At 35.4% G+C, this 22,073-nt stretch overlaps 1 protein-coding gene across 1 annotated transcript in view; it reads right to left on the bottom strand.

Annotated features, from left to right (window-relative positions):
* The window catches only part of pag1 (phosphoprotein membrane anchor with glycosphingolipid microdomains 1), a 71,665-nt gene extending 53,191 nt beyond the window's left edge, over positions 1–18,474 (bottom strand). Inside the window, exon 1 of the mRNA XM_051136353.1 lies at positions 18,225–18,474. The gene's annotated coding sequence lies outside the window, so the exon portion shown is untranslated. The remainder of the gene's footprint in view (positions 1–18,224) is intronic.
* Between the last annotated feature and the right edge of the window lie 3,599 nt (positions 18,475–22,073).

A 22,073-nucleotide genomic window follows, 5' to 3' on the forward strand; every position in this document is an offset into this window, starting at 1 on the left:
AGACATAATCTCTGAAATGTGTATATATATATATATATATATATATATACATACAGTCAAAAGTTTTTGAACACTAAGACTTTTTAAAGGGGGCATCGGATACAAAGTTCACTTTTCCATGTTGTTTGAACATTAATGTGTGTTGGCAGTGTATGTACAAATCTACCCTATAATGATAAAAATCCATGCAGTGGTTTTTAATTAATCTATAAAAATAATATCCCCTTTTTCAAATCGAGCCGTTCTCAGATGCCTGTGGTTGTGGCATCACACCCACAGAGGCCGCTCCCATAATAGTTGATTGACATCAGCGTCTTACCTCAGATCAGCTGTCAAAGTCCAGCCTCCACTGTTTCGATCCTGGAGCAGGGATGTAAGTTAGACAAGAATATCTCCGAACAAGAATATACTCTTTTTGCTGCACTTTCTATCAAATAAATGTAGGCTTGGTGAGCAGAAGAGACTTCTTTAAAAACTATTAAAAATCTTACTGTTCAAAAACTTTTGACTGGTAGTGTATATTCTCAAGTGAATTTATCTAATTTCAAAGCTTTTTAAATATGGAATAAGATAAATAAGATTTGATGTATTTATTTATTTATTTATCTATCTATCTATCACTAAGCATTGCTTTAGTAATGCTTTTTCATTTGAAATGAAAAAGGTGTGTTACTAAAGAGATACACTGAGATGCTTTCAAAGATGAACTTGACCTTCAGCTTCTATTTTCTGATCATAAAGTGAGTCCGGCTGTATTTCAGGAGGGAGGTCATTCAACACAATTCACTGCACACTCACATTCAGGGTGACTCTATTCTGATATGCTGCTTTCAAAAATCCACTCAATCCCGTTGGATAAAATCAAGCTTCATCCTACATTTTGTTCTCATTGAAATTCCTGTTTTGCTCTGAAATGTGATATCAAGTGTGAAAAAAGTAGGTTGTGTTGTCTTACATTGTGGTCATGCCTATTGCTAATAAATCCATACTCAGCCCACTTTTAATGCATGAATGCATAATGCATGAAAACCAGCACTGATGTTGTTGATGGATGTGATGGATAAAGCCATCAAAATCATTTAAAGCAGACATCACATAAAACTAAGAGTTGTGTAAGACACTACAAGTCCCTTACTACATAACACCCAGGTCTCTCTCAGTCATCTCCTGGTGTGTGATTATCGCCGGGATTTCCCCTTTGTAACATCCTGAATCACCCTCAGCACAGCAGTCCGCTTCTTACTTACATGCCCTTGATTTCTTCCTGCTACCACCATTTGTTCTCCATTTGCTGCCACAAATTCAAAAAAAGCTCTGAGTCACACACTTCCCCCTCCCCACATTCTTCCTTTCTCTGCCTCTGAATGTTTCTTTTAAATTACCTGTCAAATATCAAACTTTGCATGTGGTTTTGTGGGTTATGTGAAGGTAAAGGAACATCCTGATTTGAAGTTCTCATTATATTAGGACAAACAGTTCTCATGTTTTCTTCTGCTTTTTCACCTGTTCCATGTGAGCATTTGCTTCCTCCCTATCTGACTAATGCGCTCAGCTCTCTCTACTAGGACGCTCAGCGGCTTTTAACGCAGCTTGGGTATACGATGCCACTAGTACGTGTCCTAGAGAACACAGAGGTGTGGCTTGGCTTTTAATGTGGTTTGGTTATAGGATGCTACTACCAAAAGGGTTTACTAAGTCTGTTGTGGAAGATTAATTACTCACCCTCATGTCATTCCAGACACATAAGACCTTCGTTCATCTTCAGAACATGAATTAAGATATTTTTGATGAAATGCATTCTGACCCTGCATAGACAGCAACACAATTGATATGTTCAAGATACGCGAAGATGAGAATTTTAAAGGAGAACTCCACTTCCAGAGCAACAATTTACAAATAATTTACTCACCCCCTTGTCATCCAAGATGTTCATGTCTTTCTGTCTTCAGTTGTAAAGAAATTATGGTTTTTGAGGAAAACATTTCAGGATTTTTCTTCATATAATGGACTTCAATTGTGCCCCCCGATTTTGAACTTCCAAAATGTAGTTTAAATGCAGCTTCCAAGGGCTCTAAACGATCCCAGCCGAGGAAGAAGGGTCTTATCTAGCGAAACGATCGGTCATTGTTTTAAAAAAAAAAATACATTTGTATACTTTTTAAGCACAAAAGCTCGTGTAGCACAGGCTCTGGGATGCACGTTCTTAAATGATTCGTTCATTTTGAACGGATCTTTAATGTGACTCGGGAAGAGTCGTCTCGGGGAGTGATTCGTTCAGTCGTGCATGCGCAACATCCTATTAGGTTCTGGAATTAGTTCACCTGTTTCGAGTCTTCGGGTTTTTCAAGTCGTTTGTTCATCTTATGGGGCTGTCACATGATGAACGAATGACTCAAACCCGAAAACTTGTCAGATAAGAGGTGAGGTGAGCTAATCATAGACTAAAGACCCAGGTAAACAATGAATTAATCTACTGTTTCTTATAGCATTACAGTTTTGTCTTGTTTGTAGTGTGATCAACGTTTGTATAAGCAGTAGATGTGTTAGGGAAGTAACACGTAACATTTTAATTATATTTTGCTAAAATGAATGAAATGACTCAAAAAAAAGATTCGTTCATTTTGCTGAACGAGACTCAAAGGTCCAAGTCGGTAAAACTTAAGATATTTTTGAACTTCCGAACTTCCCATCACTACTACGAATCACGTGTAAGTTCATCGTCTGTGTACTCTGGCTCAAAAAGGTAGAGAATGGCGAAAAACTCCATCTTTTTTTCTCCTACAACTTCAGAATCGTCCAACATTGTTGTAGCTTTTTGTTTGTAAACAGTGTTTGACTTACTTGCACTTTGTTAGTTTTTGCGCATTCACTTTGTAAACACTGGGTCTGTAGTTCTGTGTGACTTTTCGACGTGATTCAATAGTACGTAGTGTTGTGAACGCACATCCCAGAGCCTGTGCTACACAAGCTTTTGTGCTTAAAAAGTTTTTGACCGATCATTTCGGTAGATAAAACCCTTTTTCCTCGGCTGGGATCATTTAGAGCCTTTTGAAGCTGCATTTAAACCACATTTTGGAAGTTCAAAATTGGGGGCACAATCGAAGTCCATTATATGAAGTATAATTCTGAAATGTTTTCCTCAAAACCATAATTTCTTTACGACTGAAGACAAAAAGACATGAACATCTTGGATGAAAAGGGGGTGAGTAAATTATTTGTAAATTGTTGTTCTGGAAGTGGAGTTTTCCTTTAATAGGACGCTACTGAAGTTTTCCCAAACCATTCAGTATATCTCAACTTTGGCTTCTTCTAAATCATCATCTTCAAGCTCAAAACAGTGGAATATGAGAAACTGGTTGATTTAAAAATCAATTGCTGGAGTTTCCCTGCAGTGAAACTCTCAAACTGCATTTTATAGCAGCTCTGACACAATGATTAAAGCTTACAGCCAGACCGACCACAGCAAGGAGTCTTAAAGAAGTCTGGTCTGATAAAAGATGCCTTATTATTTCAAATCCAGCAACATGAGCAGGCCAACTGCAGCTCTTTCAGGCCCTATGTGTCTATAAGAAGGAGTTGCTCCATTAAGCCAATCGCTGACAAACACTGGCATCATTTGGACAGATTATCCTGCCATACAAGCGTACGGGACCCAGAGAGAGATTAATTCAAGAGCGTTATAGAGTATTACTCATTCATATAATCACATTGGTATGAATTAGCATAATCCCCAGCACTATTCCTTTAGCATGACCAGTAATTATTTTGGTGAGCAGACACTATGAAGGCATCAAAAACGGAGGCTATTATCATTGTAATAATGCCTGTCGACCAATGGCTGTCACACTAATCAGAGCTCACACAAAAAAACACAATGAACGACCCTTTTCACAAACCTTGGACATTCCTAGAAACCTCAAGACTGAAAAGTGGGTCTGGGAACATGCTTCAGATAATAATACAACTCGCATTCCTTCAGTTTGTAGCCAAACCAATGCATGACGGTGCTGTCAGTCACATGATCTGTCAGAGGGGGGGTCTTATGCCAAAGCCTGATTCACAATAGAGCCCCAAGCTATTGTCCAAGAGTGAGCGCAGCACATTTCCATATTGTCTCGGCCTGGCAAGCCACCAGCCGCTGGTTTTTCCACTGCTTACAAACACTTTCTTTGAATAGAGTTAATGTCCGACTTGCTTTGACGGAAAACGACCCCAGAGATGGGCACAGTGGCAAGACATAATGGAATAACATAGGTAATGGCCCTAATCGCATCATTTTACCATGCTGTTGTACTCCCATTACTGATTTGCTTTGACATACACTGCTGAAAGCAAAGAGATGAGGGAAATGCAATGATGTGGCCTATTCATATTACAAGACTATTATCAGAGCAAGTGACGTTATTGTGCTGTCCGGTTTCATCCTGGTAAAGACAGAATTTTCAGGCATCATTGGCATCAATGTTACCTTTTAAAAAATAGCATAATTATGCTACATTGTGTCTATTATTAACTGGTAATTTCTTATTCTTTACTGAATGTATCATTAAGTAGTGTCTTGTTAAATACCATTAAAAAGATTTAATAAATAAATAATAAACAGGCTTCACATGCATCCTTTGTTAAAAAGACAATCCCAGAATGCTCTGCAGTGGAGGACAGATGACACATTCTCATATTTTATACAGAACCAAAAAAATAAAATAAAAATATTGATAAAAAGCCTCATCTAATTAAAAAGAAAGACCATGTCACTCTAAACTAGTGTAATTTTTTGTGACTTTTTTCCCCGCAAGAGTTCACATCTCGTAATTTTGACTTTTGTCTCAGAATTGTAAGATATAAATTTGCAATTGCGAGTAATGAAGTCAGAATTGCAAGATATAAACTTGGAATTCAAAGACATTTAGTCAAAATTGCAAGATATAAACAGGCAGTTCTGACTTCTTTCACAGAATTAGCTGATATAAACTCACAATTGTGAGTTATAAAGTCAGAACTGCGTGATATAAACTCGCAACTGCGAAATAATAAAGTCAGAATTGCAAGATATAAGCAGGCAATTCTGACTATTTTCTCAGAATTGTGAGATATAAACTTGCAATTTTTTTTCTTGCAATTGTGAGTTTATATCTCACAATTCTGACTTTTTTTCTCAGAACAGCGTTTCTATCTTGCAATTGCGAGTTATAAAATTAGAATTGCGAGATATAAAGTGAGAATCGCCGGATATATAAACTTGCAATTGCAAGAAATAGAGTCTGAATTGCGAGATATAAATTCACAGTTCTGACTTTTTTCACTAAACTGCATGTTTATATCTCGGAATTATGACTTTTTGTCGCAATTGCGAGTTTGTGTTGCAATTCTGACCTTTTTTCTCAAAACTGCATTATACAAAATTCACAATTCTGACTTTTTTTTTTCCTCACAATTGCGAGTTCACATCTCGCAATTCAGAATGTTCTCAAAATTACATTATACAAACTTACAATTCTGACTTTTTTTTTTTTTCAAAATTACTTTATACAACATGTTAATGCTAAATTCCACTATAATAAACTATGAGCAATACAGTTGAGGACCAATGTTTGTGGCATAACAGTAAGTGAAGCTTTAAAAACTTCCTGTCTATGTGGAAGTGTCCAAATCAGTCATCTAATGAGGTTGTGTTTCGGGTTAGGAAGCTACGTAAGTAGACAGTATGCAGTTTGCACTGGGCTTTAGACGGACCTACAGTCTCTGTGTGTGGCAACAAGAAAAACAAAACAGAAATAGGCTTCACACTTATAATCTCTGTGTTCTGTAATTAACCATGGCACATACTCATACACATCTATTCTATTTTGTTTATTTTGTCCTGATCACACATGTATATCTCACGCTCTGACTAGCCACTGGAGAATACTTCTACTTTCACTTCTGCAAGTCCTTTATAAAATACTAAACAGCTCAACTACTTGTACTGCCCAGTGCAATGTTGATGCATTAACTCCAGCAAAGGTATTCGCTCAGAAGACCGCACTACTGCCAAACTCTCTTCACTTCCTGTTCTTGAAACTACCAGTGTTGATCCAGTGTTGCTCCAGACTAAAGTGCCCAGTCATAAAAACACACAGTAGTTCTTTGAAGTTGTTTGGACACAGTTGTGGCTAGAGCAGCTCTCTGTTAGCTAGCCATTGTTTTTCAAGGCCTTTTATTAATATGCCCTCTGTTGATAACGGCACATTTCCGAAAGGAAGAGAAAAGGGGAGGGCCAGTTAATAAGAAAAGTCTAGTCTGCATTGAGGTTATTACAATATAACATTTCAGATATGGTCTCCCAATTGCTCCCACCCACGCAGGATGGCGGCCACCAGATCACAGCGATCAGGAAGTTTACGTCCCCTGGGACAAAGAAATGAACTGAGCACAAATCGTGCAAATAGGGTTGCAAGCTGTCATGCATGATACAGAACTGTCAGTATTTATAAATGATTGCGTGCTGTATTAATCAATACAGGGCACAGTTGCAAGAGATTTTTGTGGAAAACTACAGGGAGACCTTTTTAAGTTTATAACAACAGGTTTACAAATGCTTCTCATTAAAAATCTCATGAAATGCAGTAAGCGTCCACAAAATAATATTATGCAAATGTGAAAATAAAGAGTAACTGGTGCATGTTGCGCATTGACCCGAGCCGCTTTAAAACACTGAAAACACTGGATCATGAGCTGTTTGCGTGTAAATGATCACAGTACCGCTCTTTACTGTGTGTGGCAACAGCGAAACTTAGAAAGAGAGCGAGGAAATGCAGCTGTACTGGTGTACAGTGGCATGCGAAAGTTTGGGAACCCCTTGCAGAATCTCTGAAAATGTGAATAATTTTAACAAAATAAGAGAGATCATACAAAATGCATGTTATTTTTTATTTAGTACTGTCCTGAGTAAGTTTACATAAAAGACGTTTAGATATAGTCCTCAAGACAAAAAAATAGCTGACATTATTTAAATAACCCTCTTCAAAAGTTTGGGAACCCTTGGTTCTTAATACTGTGTGTGGTTACCTGGATGAACTACGACTGTTTTGTTTTATGATGGTTGTCCATGAGTCTCTTGTTTGTCCTGAACAGTTAAACTGAGCACTGTTCTTTAGAAAAATCCTCCAGCTCCTGCAGATTCTTCAGTTTTCCAGCATCATTTGAATATTTGAACCCTTTCCAGCAATGACTGTATGATTTTGAGATCCATCTTTTCACACTGAGGACAACTGAGGGACTAAAACACAACTATTAAAAAAGGTTCAAACATTCACTGATGCTCCAGAAGGAAACACGATGCATTAAGAACCGGGGGGTGAAAACTTTTGAACAGGATGAATGTCCCAGTTTTTCTTATTTTGTTGAAATATTATAGTTTTTCATTTAGTACTGCCCTTTGGAAGCAACAGAAGATAATTGCATGTTTCCCAGAAGACAAATTAAGAACAATTTACCTTAATCGCCCTGGTGAAAAAAACAGAATATGCTGGTAGGTATGTTTTGATGCTGGGATGCTGGTTAGGTATGTTTTGATGCTGGTTTAAGCTGGTCCTTAGCAGGTTTATGCTGATCCATAGCTGGTCATGTTGCTGGTCAAGGACCAGCATGAACATGAAGTATTAAGAGCCGGAGGGTGAAAACTTTTTGAATTTAAAGGTCAAGGTAAATGTTACTTAATTAGTTTTCCGGGAAACATGCAAGTATCTTCTGTTGCTTCCGAAGAGCTAAATGGTACAAAATGGAATAAAAAGATATAATAATTTCAGCTATTTATTTGTCTTGTAAACATATGTAAACATATTTTATGTAAAATATCTCAGGACAGTACTAAATAAAAACTAACATAGATTTTGTATGATCTCGCTTTTTTTGTAAAAATTATTCACATTTTCACATTTTATTTCCAAAGTTTCCAAAAACTTTTTCCAAAAAACGTTTCCAAACTTTTGCATTCCATCAAATATGAAATGAAATGTAAGAAAAAGTTGCAAATATTAAGCACTTAACTTTCTATATTTTTTGACGGAACTACAACTGTCAGTTTTAAAAAATCACACATGATCTTAGAAAAATATTTGTGTAGACCTTCGTAAGACCTTCCGAACACAAATTAAGATATTTTTGATGAAATCTGAGAACTTTCTGACCCTCCATGTGACAGGGAAGAGAAGAAATTGTTGAATAAAAGTGTTATTTTTGTTGTCTTTGCACACAAAAAGTATTTGTGTAGCTTCAAACATTAAAGTTGAACCACTGATGTTACGTGGACTATTTTAATGATCTCCTTACTACCTTTCTTGGCCCTGAATGTGGTAGTTGCGTTTTGTCTATGCAGGGTCAGAAAGCTCTCAGATTTTATCAAAAATATCTTAATTTGTGTTCTGAAGATGAACGAAAGTCTTACTGGTTTGGAACCACATGAGTGTGAATAATTTATGACAGTATTTTCATTTTTGTGTCAACTATCCCTTTAAGCACCACCTTAAAAATGTTACTGGCCAATCCTACCTTATCAACTGTTGCCATTCAGCGTTTTAACCAAAAATGATCTAAAACACCAATGTTGAGCCACTTACAATAAAGTAATTGAATTATAATTTTTATAAGCTAAGCCATAAATAGTTTACTTAATTCTCAAATGGTGTACGTCGCATCAAAAATGAAGAGAAATGGATTATTCTCTGCTGATGCTGGCAAACCTACTCACAAGCCTCGCTCGATAAATGAGCGTGAATGGCTTGTCATTGCAGTTTTCCTTCATTCGCGTTCCTGCCATTTCAGCAGCACATCTGAAACCTGACTTCACACATTTCTCTTCAACAACACAAACACTGTCTGCTTGCGGCCAGTGAGTAAATAAATATGCCTCCCCTCATTTCTTCTGAAGATGACTAAACAGAGAAGCATTTGTATAGCTCGGTCATAAGCCACAGCCCACAGGACAGACGGATGTAATCTTTTTATCACAGTGTCCACATGACCATCACACCTTAAATGAAATCATAAGCAGAAGGGGGAGAACAACACGTACACCATCATTTTTCATTTCTTATAAACAGATCGCCTTCATTCTGAGGCCGTTCTCAAACAGGCAGTAGTGTTCGCTCGCTCTGTGCGGCTGAATGGTTAGAGGCAGAGAGGCTGAAACCCCTCTGTGTGCCATATAAACCCATGGGCAGCATGCCAAACTAACCCCAGTCTACAGCTCTTCAGACGTCCCCACAGACTCAACATTCAGTCGAAAACTCTCTCCGTGAAATCAATCATAAACAGGAAGGTAGACACTGCTAAAAACCATCCACAGCAGTTGTTGCAAGAACATAATTGAATGAAAATCCATAAACATTAGTGCTACATGAGCATCAGTGGGCTGATACTTTGCAACACAGGATGTTTCAAATGTGTAATTTTAGTTAAAGGATGTCATGTGAACAACTAGTCAGTAAAGCCACTGATCTAAAAGAGTCATGAACTGAGAAATCAAAACTGTAATCAAAATAATTTTAACAAAATGAGAGGTCATACAAAATGTATGTTATTTTTTTTAGTACTGTCCTGAGTAAGATATTTTACATAAAAGATGTTTACATATAGTCCACAAAAAAAAGAGCTGAAATTATTAAAATAACCCCCTTCGAAAGTTTGGGAACCCTTGGTTCTTAATATTGTGTGTGGTTACCTGGATGATCTATGACTGTTTTTTTGTTTTGTGATGGTTGTTCACTTGTCCCTTGTTTTTTCTGAACTGTTAATCTGAGCACTGTTCTTCATAAGGAAACACGATGCATTTAGAGCCAAAGGGTGAAAACTTTTTGAATTTGAAGCCCTATTGAAAAAAACAGCATATGCTGGTAGGTAGGTTTTGATTCTGGTTTAAGCTGGTCCTTTGCTGGTTTATGCTGGTCCTTGACCAGCAACATAACCAGTTAAGGACCATCTTAAACCACCATCAAAACCTACCTAACCAGCATTCCAGCATCAAAACCTACCTACCAGCATATGCTGTTTTTTTCAACAGGGCAATGAAGGTAAATTGTACTTAATTTGTCTTCCGGGAAAGTATCTTCTGTTGCTTCTGAAGAGCAGTACTAAATGAAAAAATATGATATTTCAACAAAATAAGAAGAATTGGGACATCTTAATCTCGTTCAAAAGTTTTCACCCCCCGGCTCTTAATGCATTGTGTTAAAAATCCATCTGGAGCATCAGTGAATATTTGAACCTTTTTTCATAGTTGTGTTTGAGTCCCTCAGTTGTCCTCAGTGTGAAAAGATGGACCTCAAAATCATACAGTCATTGCTGGAAAGGGTTCAAATATTCAAAAAATGCTGGAAAACTGAAGAATCTGCAGGACCTGGAGGATTTTTCTAAACAGTGCTCAGTTTAACTGTTCAGGACAAACAAGAGACTCATGGACAACCATCACAAAACATAAAAACAGTCATAGATCATCCAGGTAACCATCCACAGTGTTAAGAACCAAGGGTTCCAAAACTTTTGAAGGGAGTTATTTTAATAGTTTCAGCTATTTTTTTTTTATCTTGTGAACTATTTGTAAACATCTTTAATGTAAAATATCTTACTAAGGACAGCACTACATAAAAAATAACATGCATTTTGTATGATCTCTCTTATTTTGTTAAAATTATTCACATTTTCACAAATTCTGCAAGGGGTCCCAAACTTTTGCATGCAACTGTATCCTATACTGTAAATGCTATTTTCTACAGAAGGACTACAACTTCTGGTTTTCTCAAGCAATAATAACCACAACTTCTATTTTACTCATAAATCCATCAGAACTTCACAAAAGGAGTCTTAAAAATTGATTATTCAAAAGCTTTATTATTTACAAAATGTGACCCTGGACCACAGTTTTGAAACTGAGATTTATACATTATCTGAAAGCTGTGGTTTGTTAGGACAGGACAATATTTGGCCTTTAAAGTTGTCCAAATTAAGTTCTTTGCGATGCATTTTACTAATAAAAAATTTAGTTTAGATATATTTAAGGTAGGAAATGTACAAAATATCTTCATAGAACTTGATCTTTACTAAATATCCTAATGATTTTCAGCATAAAAGAAAATCTATCATTGTGACCCGTACAATGTATTGTTGGCTATTTCTACAAATATACCCATGCTGCTTAAGACTGGTTTCGTGGTCCAGGGTTACAAATATGATAGAATATGATGTCATTGAGTATACCTCTTTAGTAGTTCCTGTTTGTTTGTATTGCCTCTGTGAATCTTGTTAAAACAAAACGTTAATCATAGCAACCAGAATATAAGCCATGATTGTCTCTGGCTTTGTAATACAGCTCACTGAAGTCATGAGTGGTTGTGACATTATTCTAATAGTCCAGTTATCTGCAGCATGACCACCCACTAGGGGACAGAGGCAAATGACACGCAGGGTGAGCTTGATGTGGCACATTATGCACGCTCTCTAGAAGCCTTTGATTTCCCAGCACCACTCTGATAATTTGGTTTAATTAAATTTGCTCTGTTTACGTGAAAGAGTCAGACACTTCCTCAGCAGGAAGCAATTTCTATTTGAGCGGCATGGAGCGAGTGAGTGCAGTCAACAAAACAACAATCAAACGTACCTCCTTGTTATCCTGAGAAAATTGCAATTGCCCCCTCGTTCGATAACAGTGTGCGACAAGATCAGACAGGCCTTGTTGTATCTAAGACCAGCCAAACATGTCTGATGACGGCCAACGCTGACAGCTTCACGTAAAAAACAGATCGAAGTGGAGAATCGACATTCCAGAGTGACAACTTATCGACACAACGTGCAAGGGACTTGACCAAATCCGTTTTGTGATTCAGGAGTGAAACAACTGACAGCAGCTTCCCATAATTTAATGTTTTATGTGTCACTAATGAGTTTTCGATTGATGTGTCACACCTTACATCTTCAGAATGAAACACTTAAGCTATTGCATGATCTAGAAAATAAAATTATATCTAGACAACGCTGTATTACAATGACAAACAGCATTAACCTTCACTTATCTCACATGTGTCTTGGGTCAATTAAAACATGTTTAATAAATGTTTTACTACATTAAGCATTTAAGTTCACTGTGCAGGATAATTCTTCAATTAGAAGCACTTTTGACTTTAAATCTAGAAAAAATAACAACCTGATCTCATGATATAAATATACCAGTTGAAACTTTTTCGCAAGATGCAAAATACGTAGCACCATGTATGTTTTGTGACATATTCAATGTGAAATGTCCACTGAGTGGCGTTAAAAGAGTGTTTGTTTATTTTCATCAGAACAGACAAACGTATATATGGTCCGTTTTACGTGACGTCGGTTTTGTACGAGTCACCGCAGTTCTGACTTGAAACGTCTGTTAAGTGACGCTATAACTCTGATGCTCCGTTTTAAAATAACGTACCATCAGCATTACCCTAAGTCTACCCAATAGTATGAACAAATGCAAATGTGACGTAGAAATGCAATCGCAAACATGCCATTTTAGCTTGTTTTTCGATCTCTTTTTCACGAGATTCATACCGAAGGATTATGGGAGCTACCTTGCAAGCTTGTTATGTCCAGAAAGTGAAACATATAACTGTGTATGAAAATGATTACAAGTGCTTGTTGTTTTACCACCTCTAGTGTTCATTTCTGACAGAAAGGATATGTACTTATTGGTACGTATTTGCGTCTTGCAAAAAAGTTCCCAAGTTCCAAAGGTTTTTGTCATAAGATTAGAAAAGAAAAATAAGAAAAATAAATGTAAAACTACTTTTCAGAAACATTTTTTATTTATGTCCTAAAATACAGATCAGCTGCAATGTCATTTCCATTACAAATCCACACTATCACAAATTATACTAAAGCAGTGTGATTGTGATAAAAATTACATGTGATGTGAATGACATTTTTAGCTTTGTAGAAAAGGCAAACAAGTGTGCATATGTGCATCATTTAAAATATATTTGAAGTAAAATCATCTTTATTTGGCAATCTAATAAAGCTACTCTGAGCTCATGATGTTAAAATCTTAACAGCAATATATTTTTGCTTGATATTTCTCAAGTTCAAACTGTCATTCCGCTACCCACATCACTTCTCATTTCCCATCAGAACTAAATATAAGCGTTTTTGGAAACACTCAATAGTTCCCTAAAATGCTTGCCATGATGGTAAGCAACAGCTGTTTTGGTACTGTGATTATTCACAACCCCAAAAAAGTGCAGAAAATCCAAGAAATTGATTTCATTTGGACTCTTTATAAATATAAAATGAAAACTAGACATTCTGGTAGAGGACAAGTGCAAAATTCTAATAAAAATCTACCCTTTTAACAACAGAATAAATCAACTGAAACTGAATAAATCAACACATAAAATAGCTTAAAGCTATTTAAAACTACAATGATTATTTTGTTTTTTAATCCTCATAGTGTACAGGAAATTTCCCCTAATGAAGAATCACTCAGTTAATAATTATGAATATAATTTTGTTTATTTTGTGCTTGAACACTCATCCTGTGTTTCAGCATTACTGTGGGGTAATTCTGGGTGCAAAACTGTTTCATCAAAATATTTCAGCAAGGATATCTTTTAACTCGAGGAATCATTTCACCTCTTGTTGGTATGCTGCTCTCAGAAACATTATCATCAGGAAGCTGATGATAGTCTTTGAACAAGCCTTTATCATTTGCATAGTCTTGTGTACAGTTGAGTCAAAGCAACATTAGTATTACATAACATTTGTAATGCATCTGCCATAATGATTTACAGCTTTTTACAGCCTTGACATAATCTGCTTGACAGCTGACAGTTTTCACATGATAAATTAATGAACAAACGATCAGTTATTTTTAGAGGATTTCAAAGTGTTTCAATCTTCAAGCATTTTGATACTTTCATGTGCGAAACGCTGAATTCTAGTGCTTCCTGTTTCCTTGGCTACAGATATACTTGGGTCACTGACATTCCCATCACTGACCTACCTGCACGAGTATGTTCTCTACTCTCCCTGAATCAAATCAGCTGCAGATGTTTGGTTGTTTGTTAAATAATGATCATTAGCAGAACATCTGGTCTTATTCGATTTACTCACTCTGAACATCACATCTCATCTCCTGCTGTGTGTCTTAGCAACAAGCACTGAACAATACCTTTAAAGGAATAGTTCACCCAAAAATGAACAATGGACAAAAATGTACTCCTCCTCAGGCCGTCCAAGATGTAGATGAGTTTGTTCATCAGAACAGGTTTGGAGAAATTTAGCATTATAAAACGGATAGTTCCGGTCCTTGATTCTGATTGGTTGAGCCGCATTCGAAGCTGTTGTAAATTACTCTAATAACTCTTGTGGACTATATGTAAACATACCTTTGTTTACATCCATGTGTCACTCAGCAACCACTTTGTTGCAACCACAACCGTTTCTGAGGAACTACATTGTTTGGCAGAAGAATAATGTTTTTATTAATATCATTACTCTATTTTTGCTCTGTTTTATTTTGTAAAACTTTACTACCGCACACATACATGAAACTAACAACCTATATTTGGTGCCTAACAACACCTTTCAGGCGTTATAAATTCACTGTAACCACGGCTCCTTGGGGCTTATTGCTTCATTACATCACTTGTTCATCAATAGATACTCTGCAGTGAATGGGTGCCGTCAGAATGAGAGTCCAAACAGCTCATAAAAACATAATAATTCACACAACTCCAGTTCATCAATTAACATCTTGTGACGTGAAAAGTTGCACCATTCATCATTAAGGCATTTTAACTTTAAATTCTTGCTTCATTTCTTAAAAAATTAACAAAAAAAAACATTTTTGGCACATTGATTACCATTTGTATAACCATATTTTTCTACAAATACCATGGTAAAACTATGGCTAGTGTAGCAAGACCATGGTTAATTTGTGGTCACCATGGTTTAACTATAGTAACCATTGTATGGATTTATTTGTAGTAAAATTATAGTTAATTTTCATAAAGGAGACCAAAATACAAGTTATACGCATCCTCCATAATAACGCATCCTCCACTGAAAGTACATCCTCTTTTGTCGTCTTGCATCAAAATACATTTGTTTAGGACCGTTTTGGACTGTTAGATGGATAGAGGACTGGATATTTTAGATGGAAAAGACGGTTTGAAGTTGAAAACATTTTAATGATGGACTTGTTTTTTTACAAATACACATTTTTACCTCATAAACATTAATTGGACTGGAGTCTTGTGGATTACTGTAATGTTTTTTGATTAGCTGTTTGGACTCTCATTCTGACGGCACCCATTCACTGCAGAGGATCCATTGGTGAGCCAGTGATGAAATGCTAATTACTGATAAACAAACTCATGAACATTTTTAGCAAATTTTCATTTTTGGGTGAACTATTCCTTTAGGCTTAATAATAACATATAGAATATCCATTTACACATTGGAGATTATATTCCATAATATTCCATTGTATCCCAAAATCCCCATGTGACAGGATTTAGCACACCCCCCTATACACCAGAGCCACAGCTGTAGAAACATCTATGAATCCAATCAGACGTTTCTCAATAGTAAAAACAGCTTCAGACTTCAACCAGTTCTGTTCCATTTAAGATTCAAATCCTTTGAGGGAAACTTCACTCTGTTTTACTCCCACCCTTTCTTTTGACATTTATGAGCATAACTCCATGAAGCACCAGAGCCACGCTAACCGACATATCCTGAATTCAAAAGCCTTTTTTCCACCGGTGCTCATTTGCATCGGTTTAGAGAAACAGCTCGAGGCCAGAACAGAGTCCAACGTTCCAACAATAAAAATGTTTCTGACAATGCTTTGTTGTAGCAAACCATGAAATCTGAATTCCGCTATACAATAATCAGTCTAGGGAAACTCCAGTGTAAAGGACAGGTGCAGACAGGGAGCAAAACCTGCCACTGCTGCATAGCTGAGAGTGCCAGCAGTGGAACGGAGCCTGAAGCTACGCTCAGCCAACCAGGAAAACACTATCTGTCTAATAAACATGTGAGGCAGGGCTTCTGTCCCGAGTGTTTGACCTCAATCCAACTGTTTTTGTGTCTAGATGCCTCGTAGATGCTGGGAGACCGATGGATTTAAGACAATACATCGTGATCCTACTTAAACCAGCTATGTTGTTCGCATTCATAGCTGCCATGCTGCTTTTATGTCGCAATGGGCTTTATTTTGTGCTGAGAGCGTACATTTACAGCGCACTGATGTTTACAGACTTTGCTGACTTGCAGATAACCATCTGCCAGATGATCTATGTAATGATGAGTTATGTGTGATATGTGTTTAGCCTTTGTCATCTCGTGGGCTTTACCTTTAGCACTACTCTGACCAGGAAATTTAAAGGCTAAAAGATCAGATGCATGAAGTGAGCATGCGGAAAAAAGATCGGTCTGTTTGTTTAAGATAAAGTTAAAGAAGACTAGAATGTCCAGCGCTGTTTTCATTGAAAAGGTATTCATATATGTTTGACATTTTATTTACACAAGTTAGTTATTACACAAAGGTCTTCATTTGCCTTTTGATCAAATCATAAAAGTATAGATATGATGTGATGCTCATTTGTTCTGACCAGGCTAAAAATCATCTATGATTAATAATGAACGTATTCTGAAGAAAGAAAAAAAAGAAAAAGTCATTTTGATACTTTGTGTGTGTGTGTGTGTATATATATACATTTTTTATATGTATATATATATATATATATGTGTGTGTGTGTGTGTGTGTGTGTGTGTGAAGAGTTTAGTTGCAAAAACAGATAACTCTGTATTTTTTTTTATTTTCAAAAATCATGTTTTTATTGTGTTAGCTATATTTTTAAGTTATTTTTACTTTATATCAAAATAACACAACTGAATTTGATTGAGATACACTGAAATGCACGATGAAAAAAAGAAAATAATAATAATAATAATAATAATAATAATTATATATATATGGATTATGGATAGTGGACTCATATTTCAGCTGGAAACAACAGACAGTTAAAAACTTTTATGATGAGTTTGTTCACATATATATACAAATAGCGTATATATTTACAAATAAATACATAAATCGTAAAATAAAATATAAATATAAATAAACAACAGAATTTTACATACACATAATATATACATATATATATAATTTTTTAATACTTACAATTATTAAAAAAAAAATAAAAGAATAAATATTTTAAATTACTTTTAAAATATTATATAAATATAAATAAAATGATATTTAAAAATATATATATTTTAAAAAGACTCACTTAGCCACTTGGGTGTCAATTTTATGTTTGTTTGTGTGTTTGTTTTATTACATATGTTATTACCCTTTTTGAAATGGCACATTTTTGTCACACATAATCGAGCAACCATACAGGATTTATAATAATAATAATAATAATAATAATAAAAAATGGCACATTTTGGTCACAAAATGGAGAAACTGTACAGGATTAATAATAATAATAGTAGTAGTAATAATAATAATAATATGACTTTTTAATAAGATTTGTTTTTTTTTAATATTTTGAGAAAAAGTAATTTTTTTTTACGATTTTTTGTAATTACCTCGAAAAATATTAAAACTTTTTTTAAACATACACATGTATTAAAAGGTATTTAGTACTTTTTTACTAGAATACTAAACTACTGGACATTTTTAAGTCCATTGAACCAAAATGACAAAAAAGGTATGCTCATACAGTATCGCAAATATGAACAAATAATTTTATATGAAACGGTATAGGAAGATTTAATCCATGAAACTATAGCTCTCACTGTCGTTAGGTTATTGTTTACATGTTTAATTAATTTTTAAGGCAAATCGCATGTTAGTTGTGTTTAAATATCCCATGTCTCATACAGAAATCAACAGATGACTCAGGTCTCTATGTACTAAGGCGCGTAAAACTCTGATAGCTGATTATCCAGACTAACTCATACCATCAATACCATTCCGTTACATTCCACTTTTCCCTCAGTCGGTATGCAGGGAATTCGCTCGTATAAATAAGCAGCGCTCAGATACAGTGTCCGTCTGTGCTCGCTCACTCGCGCCACACAAAATACATGAGAGAAGTTCACAGTCCTTACGGGCTTATTCTCATTACAGACATTTCTCTCTCCGCGCAACTTTTCCAGTCATGCAATGTTTTCGGGTGGGCTAATATCAAAGGACCACTCACCTCAGACGACCATCCGCGGATCAGCTGTTTCTCCGCTCTCGAGTTTATATGATCAGCGCAGGTTCCTCAAGCTCCCAGCAGCGCTCAAACAACATGCCGTATTTAGAGATGATCACAGAGAATAGTGCCAGTGAGGCTGGAGAGCTGCAGTGCGCACTGCGATGTGTACCACACATATACCATACCGGTCCGGTGCTGCTGTGACTGCCTGCGATCCTCCGCTACACTTCACAGATGCAGAGGGGTGGAGTGACAGAGCCCAGCAGCGCAGTGGATCACGGGAGCTGTAGTTTTGCTCATACGGCCAACAAAGCGGTGCAAGTGGGTGTGTTCAGGTGGCTGCTTTCAGTTTGCGATATCTGGGTAGTGTATGAAAATGAATGAATAGGACTGCAATAATATTTAATGTCATAAGGTGTTTGAGAGCAGGGATTTTTAACCAATGTTTTTTTTTTTTTTTAAATTGAGTATTGCATTTTAAAGGAATAGTTGACCCATCAGTGAAAATTTGATGAAAATGTATTTAACTACGGGGCTTCTGAGAATTACACTGCCAGTCAAAAGTAACATTTTAAATGTTTATTTATTATTATTTTTTAAGAATTCCCTTTTGCTCACCAAACCTGTATTTATTTGATCCAAAATACAGCAAAGCTGTAATACTGTAAAATATTTTTACACTAAAATATAATTTATTTCAGTGAATTTGCTGCATCATTATTCCAGTCTTCAGTATCACATGATCCTTTCGAAACCATGCTGATTTGCTGTTCCGGAAACATTTCTTTTTATTATTATCAATATTTAAAACAGGCAAGTAATTTTTTTCAGGATTCTTTGATGAAGAGAGATCTAAAGATCAGCATTTATATAAAATAAAAAGCTTTTGTAACATTATATGCTATACTATTCAAAAGCCTGAAGTCAATATATATATATATATATATTTTTTTAATGAATACTTTTATTTAGCAAGGATGCTTTAAATTGAAGACATTTGTAATGTTACAAAAGATTTCTATTTCAAATAAATGCTCTTCTGAACTTTCTACTCATCAAAGAAACCTAAAAATATTCTACTCAGCTGTTCTCAACATAATAATAATAATAATAATAATAAAAGTTGTTTTGAGCAGCGATTGAGAATATTAGAATGATTTCTGAAGGATTATGTGACTGGAGTAATGATGCTAAAAATTCAGCTTTGAAACCACTGGAATAAAATACATTTAAAATATATTCAAATAGAAAGCAGTTATTTTAAATGGTAAAAATACTTTAAAATGTTACTGTTTTTGCTGCACTTTGGATCAAATAGGAAATGCGGGCTTGATGAGCAGAAGAGACTTCTTTAAAAACATTAAAAATCTTACTGTCCAAAAACTTTTGACTAGTAGTGTAGATGAGCTAGTTTTCTTTTTCAGAGTGAATTTTGCATCACATAACTTGCTCAACAATGGATTATTATGGGTGGCATCGGAATAAGAGTCCAAGCAGCTGATAAAAACATCAAAATAATGCATTAAAATGCTTGTTTCTTGCCAAAATATTCCACCATCCATAATAATTCCACCAGTGAGAAAGTCCATCCCTGTATATGTTTAGAGCTATTTTGTACTTTTTTTTCTTGTAAATAGTGCTTGACCTGTGCATATTTCTCTCCTGATTCAGATGAAACATGGAATTTTTAACCCTGCATTTTTAACTCTGCTGCATTTTAAAGGAATAGTTGACCATGCAGTGAAAATTTGATTAAAATGTACTTAACTTCAGGCCTTTTGAGAAGTAGATGAGCCTAGTTTCTTTTTTTCAGAGTGAATTTTGCATCACATAACTTGGTCAACAATGGATTTTTATGGGTGCCGTCAAAATGAGAGTCCAAACAGCTGATAAAACCATCAAAATAATGCATTAAAATTGGTAATTCAGGTTAAAATATGAGTCCATAATCCATAATAACCCTTCCTGGAGTGAGAAAGTCCATGCCCACATTTGTTTAGAACTTTACACCGTTTTTGCTTGTAAATGGTGCTTGACCTGTGCATATTTCTCTCCTGATTTAAATGAAACAACTTTTTTTTTACTGGTTTAGAGCAGGAATCTTTAACCTTTCTTGACATTTTTGGCCTTCAGGACTTTGAGAAGTAGATGAGCTAGTTTCTTTTTTTGGAGTGAATTTTGCATCACATAACTTGCAAAACAATGGATTCTTTTGAGTGCTGTCAAAATGAGAGTCCAAACATCTTATAAAAATATAACAATAATCCATTGCAACTGTTGCTTCTGGTTAAAATATGAGTCCATAATCCATAATGACGCTTCCTGCAGTGAGAAAGTCCGTCCTTGTATTTGTTTAGAACTGTTTTAAACCTTATTTTGCTTGACCTGTGCATATTTCTTTCCTGATTCAGATGAAACAACTTTTCACTGGTTTAGAGCAGAAATCTTTAACCCATCTCAGTATTTTTCAAATTAAGTGTTGCATTTTAAAGGAATAGTTTCAACAGTGAAAATTTGATACAAATTTACTTAACTTCAGGCCTTTTGAGAAGTAGATGAGCTAGATTCTTTTCTCGAAGTGAATTTTGCATCACATAACTTGCTTAACAATGGATTCTTATGGGTGCCGTCAAAATGAGAGTCCAAACAGCTGATAAAAATTATCACAATAGTCAATACTATAATATCAAAACAGTTGCTTCTGGCTAAAATATGAGTCCATAATCCATAATAACGCTACCTGCAGTGAGAAAGTCTATCCCTATATTTGCTAAGAACGGTTTTAGACTGTTTTTGCTTGTAAATGGTGCTTGACCTGTGCATACTTCTCTCCTGATTCAGATCAACTTTTTAGTGGTTTAGAGAAGGGATCTTTAACTCTTCTTGCCTTTATTTTTTTTTTTTCAAACTGAGTTTTGAATTTTAAAGGAAACAACAGTGAAAATTTGCTGAAAATGTACTCAACTTCAGGCTTTTTGAGAAGTAGATGAGGTAGTTTCTTTTTTCGGAGGGACATTTGCATCACATAACTTGCAAAACAATGGATTCTTATGAGTGCCATCAGAATGAGAGTCTAAACAGTTGATAAAAGCATCAGAATAATGCATTAAAACGATTGCTTCTGGCTAAGTATAATCCATAATAACGCTTCCTGCCATAAAAAAGTCCATCCCTGTATTTGTTTAGAACTGTTTTGGACTGTTTTTGCTGTTAAATGGTGCTTGACCTGTGCGGTTTTCTCTCCTGGTTCAGATTAAACAAATTTTTCACTGGAGAATGCAATATTACAGATAGAGGACATAGTTTGGTCAGATTTTTTTTTTAATGTCTTGATGGATTTGTTTCTTACAAACAGATGTTAATTGGTGGACTGGAGTGGTGTGGATTACTTGTTATGTTTTTTTCAACTGTTCGGACTCTCATTCTTACAACACCTATTTACTACAGAGCAAGTGATGTAATTCTACATTTCTCCAAATCTGTTCCATGAAGAAACAAGATCTTGAATGGCCTAATGGTGAGTAAATTTTCAGCAAATTTAGATTTTTAGGTCAACTATTCCTTTATATTAGACCTTTACTAATGTGTATAGTTCCATAGTAATTTATTTTGTAATGTATTTTCATTATTAAGATTCATTTTCACTAAAGAAATCTTTATTGATATACAAAATCTTAAACCTTACATTTTAATTTGACAGTAAAAATTCAGCTGAACACTGAGGCGTGACTTCGAAAAGAAGAACTGTTGAATAAATTTGTTTTTTCTTTGTGCACAAAAAATATTCTCATAGCTTCATAAAATTACGGTTGAACCACTGATGTCACATGGACTATTTTAACAATGTCC

This window comes from Labeo rohita, chromosome 19 (assembly GCF_022985175.1).
Source record: "Labeo rohita strain BAU-BD-2019 chromosome 19, IGBB_LRoh.1.0, whole genome shotgun sequence".
In the NCBI taxonomy this organism is placed as follows: Eukaryota; Metazoa; Chordata; class Actinopteri; order Cypriniformes; family Cyprinidae; genus Labeo; species Labeo rohita.